The following is a 10,191-nucleotide window of genomic DNA, read 5'->3' on the forward strand; positions in this document are numbered from 1 at the left end:
AAAGAACTCTGAGCCAGTAATTCACCCTCCTACAATAGGCAACAGCTCCAGCACCATGTCTATTCTGTTCACTTATATCTGTAGTCATAGCAGTCACTGCTCAAAATAAGAAATAAATTGGCCCTTTATTTCATTATGAGAAAATTTAATTCCTTGATATGAGAAATTGCTTTTTGAAAACAGGGTTACATCTGCATTGTACAAGCAATTGTTTTCCAGTATATTTATTGAACATTTAAAAAAGAAGTTTTAAATATTTATGAAAGGTAGCCAGGGAAATGTGTCTTTTGGATAGTTTGTATATTGCATTTTTGTAGCCTCAGTGCATGCTGCATTTCTAGTAATAAATATCCAACCATGGATGAAATCAGAAAAATTTAATGACTCTCACATAGGAAAAAAGAAGGCCTCTTTCCTAATTCCCTTTATGATGAGGTTCTCACTTTAACTATACATTTCTTTCCCTGTGGGGCCACACAGTTATTTAATTAATAGAAGCTCTAAAATTGTGAAAATTAACTTCTCCTGCTTTGATTCCTGTCCTGAATGCAGTTGTAGAAAGATTTCTCAGTGTAATGAACAATGTGTAAGTCAATAAATGGAGCTGAATGATGGGAGAAGCCAGTATAAAGTCGATTCTGTTCCCTCTTCAATGCTCTCTACCAGGGGTTGGCAGAACCATGGCCTGTGGACCAAATGTGGCCACCATGTGTTTTTGTAAGTGAAGTCTTACTGAAACATAACCATTGGCATTCACTTAAATGTTGTCTATGACTGCTTTTGTGAGACATTGGCAGGGTTGAGTACTTGTGACAAAGACCATATGGCCCACAAAGGCTAAGATATTTGCTATCTGGTCCTGTACAGAAAAAATTGCCAACTCCTGCTCTATATAGATATTATAGTTAAAAGAACAATTTTTAAAATGTAAATATTACAAAATATAAATGCTTTTGATTTGTTAAAAAACAAAATGCATAGCTTTTTAACATCTTTATTGGATTATAATTGTTTTACAATGTTGTGTTAGTTTCTGCTGTATAACAAAGTGAATCAGCTATATGTATACATATATCCCCATATCCCCACCCTCTTGAGCCTCCCTCCCACCCTCCCTATCCCACCCCTCTAGGTCACCACAAAGCATTGAGTTGATCTCCCTGTGCTATGCAGCAGCTTCCCACTAGCTATCTATTTTACATTTGGTAGTGTATATATGTCAATGTTAGTCTCTCATTTCGTCCCAGCTTCCCCTTCTACATCTGCGTTTTTATTCCTGCCCTGCCACTAGGTTCATCAGTACCATTATTTTAGATTCCATATATAAAATGCATACTTTTCACCCTTGCATCCACTGAGATTCTGATATTTGTAAGGAATATCTGACAACCCTTTTTTAGGGTAGATGAGTAGAAGTCAGCGTGGGTGAGGTCACGCTGCAGTAACAAACAACTGCGCTAACACAGTAGGTTTGTTTTCTACTCCTGCTGAGTACTCATCATGGGGCAGCAGGGCTTGTCCAGGATCCAGACTGTTGGAGCAGCCACTATCTGGAGAGCTTCTGGTCACCTTCGCTGAGGCAAAAGGAGTGTGGTTACTTGTGCACTGGGTGTTAAAGTTTCCATCCAGAAGTGGCACACATCACTTTTCTCAGGCCAAAGCGACTCATATGGCTATATCTAATCTCAAGGGATTGGGGAAACGCAATCCTATCATATACCCAGGAAAGAGAGAGAAATACTTGGTAGGCAGCACCAGTGACTGCTACTGTATGAAACTAACAATGGTCATTTCAGAAACTGGTTTCTTTACAGTAGGAAAGTGGCTACTAGCTTCATGGGCAGCAAAGGCCTAATGTCTCTGAGGTGGAGGTTTGCAAGGAAATGGTGGGGGCGGGGCAGGGGGGGCGAGTAACATAAATTCCTTTTTACTTCCTTTCTCTGCTCTTCTGTTCCAGGGCTTCACCTATGCTTTGGTTAGTGTAAATTTTGTCTGGAGAACATTGGATTATTAATTTCCTTTGTTTCTGGTTTTATAGCAACTTTGCATCTTTTAGCCGTCATAAGTTTTTTTAAAATTAATTAATTAATTAATTAATTAATTTTTGGCTGCGTTGGGTTTTTGTTGCTGCACGCGGGCTTTCTCTAGTTGTGGTGAGCGGGGGCTACTCTTCGTTGCAGTGTGAGGGCTTCTCATTGCGGTGGCTTCTCTTGTTGCAGAGCACCAGCTCTAGGCGTGTGGGCTGCAGTAGTTGTGGCTCACGGGCTTAGTTGCTCCGTGGCATGTGGGATCTTCCTGGACCAGGGCTCGAACCCGTGTGCCCTGCGTTGGCAGGCATATTCCTAACCCCTGCACCACCAGGTAAGCCCCGTCATAAGTATTTGATGTGCTGTTGGGACATTGAGATCTGGAGTCACTAGCTGGCCTGCACTTACCTTGAAAACTTTGCTGCTCTTTTTAAACTCTACATTGTGACAAACAAAAACATTTTAAAGTATATGAAAAAGCAAGCCAACGAAACCCACCACCTAGTGGCTAATTTTCAAACTGGTACTGGAAATGAAGCTATTTATTTTTTAACCTCAAAGTATTGTTCAGGGACAGAGATAAAACATCAAAATGGCCAGAAACTGAACACAAGTAAATTTGGTGTTTCAATTACTTGGAACTTCTGTTTTGAAGAAGGTACTTCGTTTTCTCTTCCTTAACCTTCTAAATGGTTCCAGAGAGAACAGCCCTGTGTGGCATAATGAACACATCCAAGACAGTTTTCGAGGGAAAGGGATCCAGTTCAGTGTCTCAGTCTAGAAGAGGATGTCAAAAGGATCTGAGGTTACCTTGACCATTTTCTGTTGAGAGTCCATGGAAGGAAGCTGATGGAAACTGAAATGCCTATGTTTTGGGGGTTTGTGTGCCAGTTATCTATAACTGGGTTTTATTGAACCTGGTTTCTAGAAAGATCCATGTGACATTTATGTTCAATTTCTCCTTTTCTTGATGATGGAATTAACATCTGAGTCCCAAGGGGATAAACCATGTCAGGTCCAGACAAGTCAGAACCCCTTAGAGGAAACAGATCCTAACATGAGGAATCAGGACTAAACTGGACTATGAGTCCCGGGAGGCCACAGGTTTTTTTTTTTTTTCCTTTTTCTTTTTAAAATTTATTTATTTATTTATTTATTTATTTATTTATTTATTTATGGCTGTGTTGGGTATTCGTTTCTGTGCAAGGGCTTTCTCTAGTTGTGGCAAGCAGGGACCACTCTTCATCACGGTGTGCGGGCCTCTCACTATCGCGGCCTCTGTTGTTGCGGAGCACAGGCTCCAGACGTGCAGGCTCAGTAGTTGTGGCTTACGGGCCCAGTTGCTCCGCGGTATGTGGGATCTTCCCAGACCAGGGCTCGAACCCGTGTTCCCTGCATTGGCAGGTGGATTCTCAACCACTGCGCCACCAGGGAAACCCCACAGGTTTTTGATGGTTTTGTTCAAGGTGAACAAACAGTGCCGGGCACATGGTAGGAACCCCAACATTCTGAATAAATAAGTCTCCAAGTCCAGAGGCAAGATTGAAGTTGGAATTAAAGAGCCAGGAGATCACTGACAGGCAGGGATGAGATTTGGAGGAGAGAAAGTAGGTGAAAGACAGAGAAGTTCAGAGTATTTCCTGTGGCTGAATGGGGTGTCGGCAGCTCACCTGAGTGTTGTGTGTCCTCGGCTCAAAGATGTGTCAGGTTGGTTTCACAGACCAGAGGGAAGGCAGACAAAGCAGGTTTTCAAAAAACGGAAGTGAAATGGATTTTATTTTGAGAATTCATACATTAGGAGTAAGCAGCATTGATGTAACGGGTTTTTTAATATCATACCTTCATTTTTTTAAGCAAAAAAGTACATGTTTAATTCATAAATGGAGATGGCTTGGCCCTTGCAGGAGCTCAGGGAAGGAGCTTCTCCAGGAAGAGAGTAAAGAAGACAGGAAATGGAGATCCTACTCTGGCCCCATTTCTGATGGCTGATCTGCAGTTTTTACTGACATTAGCAATTGTTATTGTCCCTTTGCATAATCTGCCGGTATGCATTTCTTCATTTCAACAGCTATGTCTTTAATCCCTGTGTTTACGCTGCCAGAGAATTCAGCACACTTCATTTTATCTGCAGTTAAAAACCTACAGTTTCAAAGGACTTTCATATACCAATATCTAATCCTTGAGGGAGGTATTATCCTTTTCTGGTGGTCAGCAAGGATGAGAAAGGTTACATGACTTTGGTTCTCATGGAAAGTCATGAAGCTGTGGCTTGAACCCTAAACTTTTACAATTCAGTATTGTTTCCACGGTGCTAACCGCCATGACACCCCCCAGTGGAGGAAGACTCCTGGGTTAGCTCCTGAAGACCACGTTGCACAGCCTGGGCGAGCCGTCCAGGGCAGGGCTCAGTTCCTGGAGTGCACAGAGGTGAGTGCCTCAGCGGTAACCTCTGCTTTTCTCTTGCTGCTCTGACAGGGAGGTGGCCATTGGGAGACTGCTGTCCTGTGGCCTGAGGAACAGCAGCAAAGTTTGTCTAGAGGGAGCCACTGAGAGGAAAGTAGGGATAGTCCAGCAATAACTATGAACATGGCTTCATGATGAATGCTTTGGTGACTGAATTGGTATGTTTAGGCTTTTTGTTTTTCTCACTCTTGAGAAAAGCTGAAGAAAAAATGATGGAAGATGAGATCCTAAGTGTACAGGAGATGCTGAGAACTTATCTAAAAATGATCCTGGGACTTCCCTGGTGGTGCAGTGGTTAAGAATCTCCCTGCCAATGCGGGGGACAGGGGTTCGAGCCCTGGTCCAGGAAAATCCCATGTGCAGTGGAGCAGCTAAGCCCGTACACCACAGCTATTGAGCCTGTGCTCTAGAGCCCGCGAGCCACAACTACTGAGCCCACATGCCACAACTACTGAAGCCCGTGTGCCTAGAGCCCGTGCTCTGCAACAAAGAGAAGTCACCGCAATGAGAAGCCCACGCACAGCAACGAAGACACAATGCAGCCAAAAATAAATAAATAAATTTATTTAAAAAATAAATAAATAAAAATGATCCTGACCAGCGTGACCTCAGGGGTGCCCATTTAACGCAGTATATCGAGACAGTAGCTATGGGAAAATCTTTCCTGGCCGGGGATACATTAAAATTTTTTAAAAAAATTTTCGTGGGTGTTTAATTTGACCTGCTTCTGGTGATTCTGAGCTGTTGAATGGTAAGATGGAAATGCAGAAGATTCTCAGAGTACCTTCAGGGGCATAATCATCCTGAGATGTGTAAGTGCCCAGGGACCACTTCCTCCTGGGTAGATGTAATTGTATTTGGGCTCACTTTTTAAGAGGCCTCCTTCCGGTGTCTGTTTTAACATTTATGGTGGGGGACAAAATAATTTAGTCTGTCTGATGCCCCACTGATTTGGAGGTGTACCCTTCACTGGGCAAGTCCTGGAAGGGTTCACATGTCTGCCCTTTGGAGCTGTGGGCAGAGAGCCCTATTTCTTCAGGGAAGAAGGAGGAAAAAAGGGGCGCCCTGGGGCTCCGGAAACCTGGTGGGCAGAGCCACGTGAAGTGACAGCTGCTCTGTGGCTCTTTCCCAGAGAATTCTGACCTGTTGTGGAAATCGATCATTGGAAAATGACTGTTGCCATGGATACTTACTGGTTTAATCTATCCAGTAAGCTACCTGTTTACAGGAACCACCTTTCTCTTGTCCTGTCCACGTGGTTCAGCTGGCCCTGCCCACCTGGGCATACCTGATTATCCCAGTGTCAACATCTGACTAAGCCGGACCAATGAATTTCTTCCTGGTGTTTCCTGACTCTGAACCAGAGGGAACATCTGGTCACTCTCTCTCTTAGGTTGCTGAAGCGGCCAAATGGAAAGCTCAGAAGCTGTTGGCAGCCCCCTTATCCTCTCCATGGCAAGAGCAGGCCATCAACAAGAAAGATACACATGCCGAGAGAACGGGAGACTGCACGGCTTTGCAGGGCCTGGTCCTAGTCCTCTGGAGGTCCAGACACATTCTCCCGTCCTAGACATCGATGAGATCATCTATGATCTTTCTAGTAAGTCCCTGTTTTTGCTTAGACCAGTTGGGTTGGGTTTCTGGCTGTCGTCAACCATGGGCTTTGGGGTTGTAGTGGCTTCTCATGAGAAATGAAGAGGACAACCACAGAAGAAGGTAAGCTCCTGAGTCTAGGAGTGTGGTTTGAACTACTCCTCCATGCCTTTAATGTGGCTATACATCCAGGAGCATGAGATGTGTTTGTTGGGTAACTTACCATAAGGGCCTCTGGTTAGCTCAGGCCTTCCAGAAACTTCCTGGCTCCATGTAGTTGAACCTGTAATTGAGGACGATTCCAAATGTGTCACCTGGCAAAAGTGATGTGGAAGCAGAGTCAAAGTGTAAAAAACAAGGGTGCAGAGTTCTGGTTTTCCCTAAAATACACCTTCCCTGCTTCTAGAACCCCAGGCTTTAAGCTGGGAACCTAGTGGCCCAGCATAAAGACTTCATTTTCCAGCCTCCCTTGTTGGTTATATGAGCAGAATTGTTGTATGGAAGCTCCTAGCAATCTTCTTTAAAAGGCAGGCAACTAGCACTCTCTGTCTCCCTATTCTTTGTCCCTTCTCCACCTAGCTCTGGGGAATGTGGTTGTGAGAGCCAGTGCTTTAGCTGCCCCGGTGGACCATGAGGATGAGGCCAGGCCATGAAGATGGCAGAGTGGTGAGCTGGGTCTTTGAGGACACCATGAGCAGAGCCCCTGTACCAGCTTGTGCTGTCTACCTCTGGAGCTTTACTTGAGGCATAAATCCATTTTTATCTCACTTTAGCCATTGTTCATTTGGGATTCTATTACTTGAAATGTTACACAACCCTAACTGATGGTAGATACTGAGCAGTGGACACTCTTCTCCTATTTCCAGAATTGATGGGTGATCCATGGGAGTTATATGCAGTAGGGGAGCAATGTAAGAGTGATAGTTCTCCGCAAATATGTCTCTGGACTTCAAAGAATATGAATTCAGGACAGTGGCTGACTATGGTCATGAATTGAATAAAGCATTTTCCTCTATTATTCTCACCCATTTCCTGCTTTTAGAGGGCAATGGACGAACTCTTTAGAGTTTGAATAGCTTTAGAAAAAACTCCTGGTGATTTGATTGACTCAGTGCCCTTCACATACTCGAAGCCTCTAGGTTTCCATTTTTAATGGCCATGACCCATTTTAAAAAGGGAAGGCCTTTGAGAAAAGAAGCTTTCCAAACTGCCTGGGCTTCCTTATAAATGAATCAACACAGGCAGGGCTCTCTCCATTAAGGCAGCATACAACCGCAATAAAATAGGGTGAAAACACTTTTAGGCTATAAAATAATATACAAATGGAAGGTATGATTATGATTAAGATTATGATTATGATTATTATTGGGCATTCCTGTTATTAATATCTTCTGTGGATTATTGACAAAATCATTCAACTTGAAGATAGGGGGTTTGATTTTTATTTAATTTAATTAATTAATTTATTTATTTTTTGTTATATTTTATTTTTGGCTGTGTTGGGTCTTCGTTGCTGTGTGCAGGCTTTCTCTAGTTGTGGTGAGTGGGGGCTACTCTTCGTTGCCGTGCGCGGGCTTCTTTTGCTGCGGAGCACGGGCTCTAGGCACATGGGCTTCAGGAGTTGTGGCACATGGGCTTAGCTGCTCCGTGGCATGTGGGACCGTCCCAGACCAGGGCTCGAACCCACGTCCCCTGCATTGGCAGGCAGATTCTTCCCTGCACCACCAGGGAAGTCCCAAAGTGGGTTTGGGTCCGTTCTTCAGAGAGTCCAGCTGTGTGTGACAGACTTTACAGTTTGCCAAACATGTTCCCTTCGTTGTCATTCTTTTGTTTAATCCTCTTAACAATTTTTCATTGCAAAAGAACGGAGGTTCAGAAAGCTTAAGAAATTTGCTGAAGCTCAAGCCCCATGGTTGGGCTGGCTGTGATTGCACTTCGACGTGAAGTCTGGGAGTGAGGGGTAGGTGGGAAGAGGGAGGGAGGAGACCTGCAGGCTTTAGAGGGGTGGGTGACATGGGCAGCCCACCCTCAGACAGCGGGTACAGTCCATCTCACTGAGCCCAAATGGACCTTTTCAGCCTGAAGCCACATTTCCACCCGGTTTGCCTGGACACACCCCTCTCCTCTGAGGGCACTTTGCATCCTGACCAACCCCTGGCATTCTGGGCACATCTGCAGAGCTTGCAGGCAGAGCCTCTCCAGGCAGCTGAAGTGCAGCCGCCTCTTAGCAGATGCTGGTTAATAAAAGGCTTTGTTCTCCAGGTTCTTCTATTTTCAGCCACTGAATACAATTTATAAAGAAAAAAACCACACACACCCCCCCCCCAGCCCTTATCAGATCTCTTATAATTATAGAATAAGGTGCCTGCCAACTCCCAGGGAGCTGGTTTCCATGGCGATGACAAGCTATTATATTCTAAAGGCCAAGCTAGAGCTCCGCCCCCTCGTCCTCCAGTGCTGTGTGTCTTGTTATTGCAGTGTTCCAAAATAAACTTGCTGCCTAATCGTAAATCCCATATAATTAGAGATGAGCTAATCGTTGCCCCACTACCTCTGTGCGGCCCACTCATCATGCCAGCAGTTTCTGGAACAGAGATGCTGACAGACTGTTTGATGTCAGAACAGACCTTCCCCCTGCAGGAAATGGGTGCAGCATCAATCCATGTATGGCTGGATTTGGTTCTCCACCCGGAAAGGCGCTCCGAGCTCTGTAAGCTGTCCCCATGCTTCAGCAGACGAGAGAGAGACCATGTAGGTAGTGGCTGGGCTGCCAGATTGGAGACTCTCTTCAGCTCTCCATGAAGGATGGCAGAGAAAGCCCTTTGGAGGTGACAGAGAGCCCCAACTCTCAAACTTTTTGGCCACCTGCTGTGACCAGGGCAGAACACTTGACCATGTGACATTTGGCAGGAAAGAAGTTTTCCCTACTCTCCCTCCCATTTCCTGTCCTGCTCCCTAGCTCCTTCGTAGACTTGAGTTTGCTTTTAGCACAATCTATGTCTTGGGCTTGTATGTTTTGTTCTTGTTCATGAGTGATCATTGTCTAGGTTTCAGCAGGTGGGGACCCCGGCAGGCATTGTTCTCAGTGAGAACAGTGACAAACAAGAGAAGTTCTCGGGAAAGTTGATTCTCCTGGGGGCAGACAATAAAAGACCACAAAGGGAACAGGATAATTTCAGATGAGAGCTGCGAGGGAAATAAAACAGGGTTGATGTGTTAGAATGTGTTTGGGGTTTGGGGGGCTCATTTAATATCTGAGCAGAGACCTGGGGGACAAGAAGACCGATTGCAGTTCACCTGTTCATTTAGCCTAAATGCCCATCATGTCCAACCTGAGTTGCTACAGGACTTGGTGCCACTGCTTCCAGGTGATTCTTTGCTGGCTCTCTCTCCCCTGTGCCCCTCCTGAGTTGCTCTCTGCCCCCCTCCATCCAGGTGTCTGCTGGTTATCTTTAGAGCCACCGACGGGTTCTCTGGTACCTGTGTGGTCTCAGCCAGTGCTCAGCACGAGACTGGAGCATGGCAGGTGGCAACTGGTCAGGCTGGGCCTTCCCCGGCTCCCTCCCTGTGGGATCTCTTGGGGTGGGACTGGCTCCCCCTACAAAGACTGCAGGTGTCACCAGGTGGCCCCCTGCAGAGAGTTGCCCTCTCTGGGTCCAGGTATGGGCTCTCTCCCCTTGTTCCTCTAGGGTCAGGGCTTACAACAGCTCCCCACCATTGCTGGTCCAAGGAGACCTCGCCACCCTTGTGGTTTCTTGCATCTGCCATCACCTGTGCAAACCGCGCAGTTGATAAACCTTGTTCTCCATCCTTGAGCAGGTTGGCCTCTGCCTTCCTGGCCCCTCATTCTGCCTCCCTGCCCCCTAGCCCTTATCCCAGCCTCCTTTGTATCATTTCTCTAATTGCTCACCCACTACCCAAGATGGTTTCCTGTTCCCCTCTGCCTGTTTTTAATCCTGCTCATTCAAGGACCAGCTCAAGTCTCACCTCCTCCAGATGCCGCCTCCGACCCGCCTTCACTTCTCCAAGAATCAGCCCCCAGGAGTTTAGCAGCTACTTCCTTGTTCCCTCCCTGTTTCCTGTCTGTGGGTTTTACTTCTCCAGCTAG

The sequence above is a fragment of the Balaenoptera acutorostrata genome, chromosome 6 (assembly GCF_949987535.1).
Source record: "Balaenoptera acutorostrata chromosome 6, mBalAcu1.1, whole genome shotgun sequence".
Taxonomy (NCBI): domain Eukaryota; kingdom Metazoa; phylum Chordata; class Mammalia; order Artiodactyla; family Balaenopteridae; genus Balaenoptera; species Balaenoptera acutorostrata.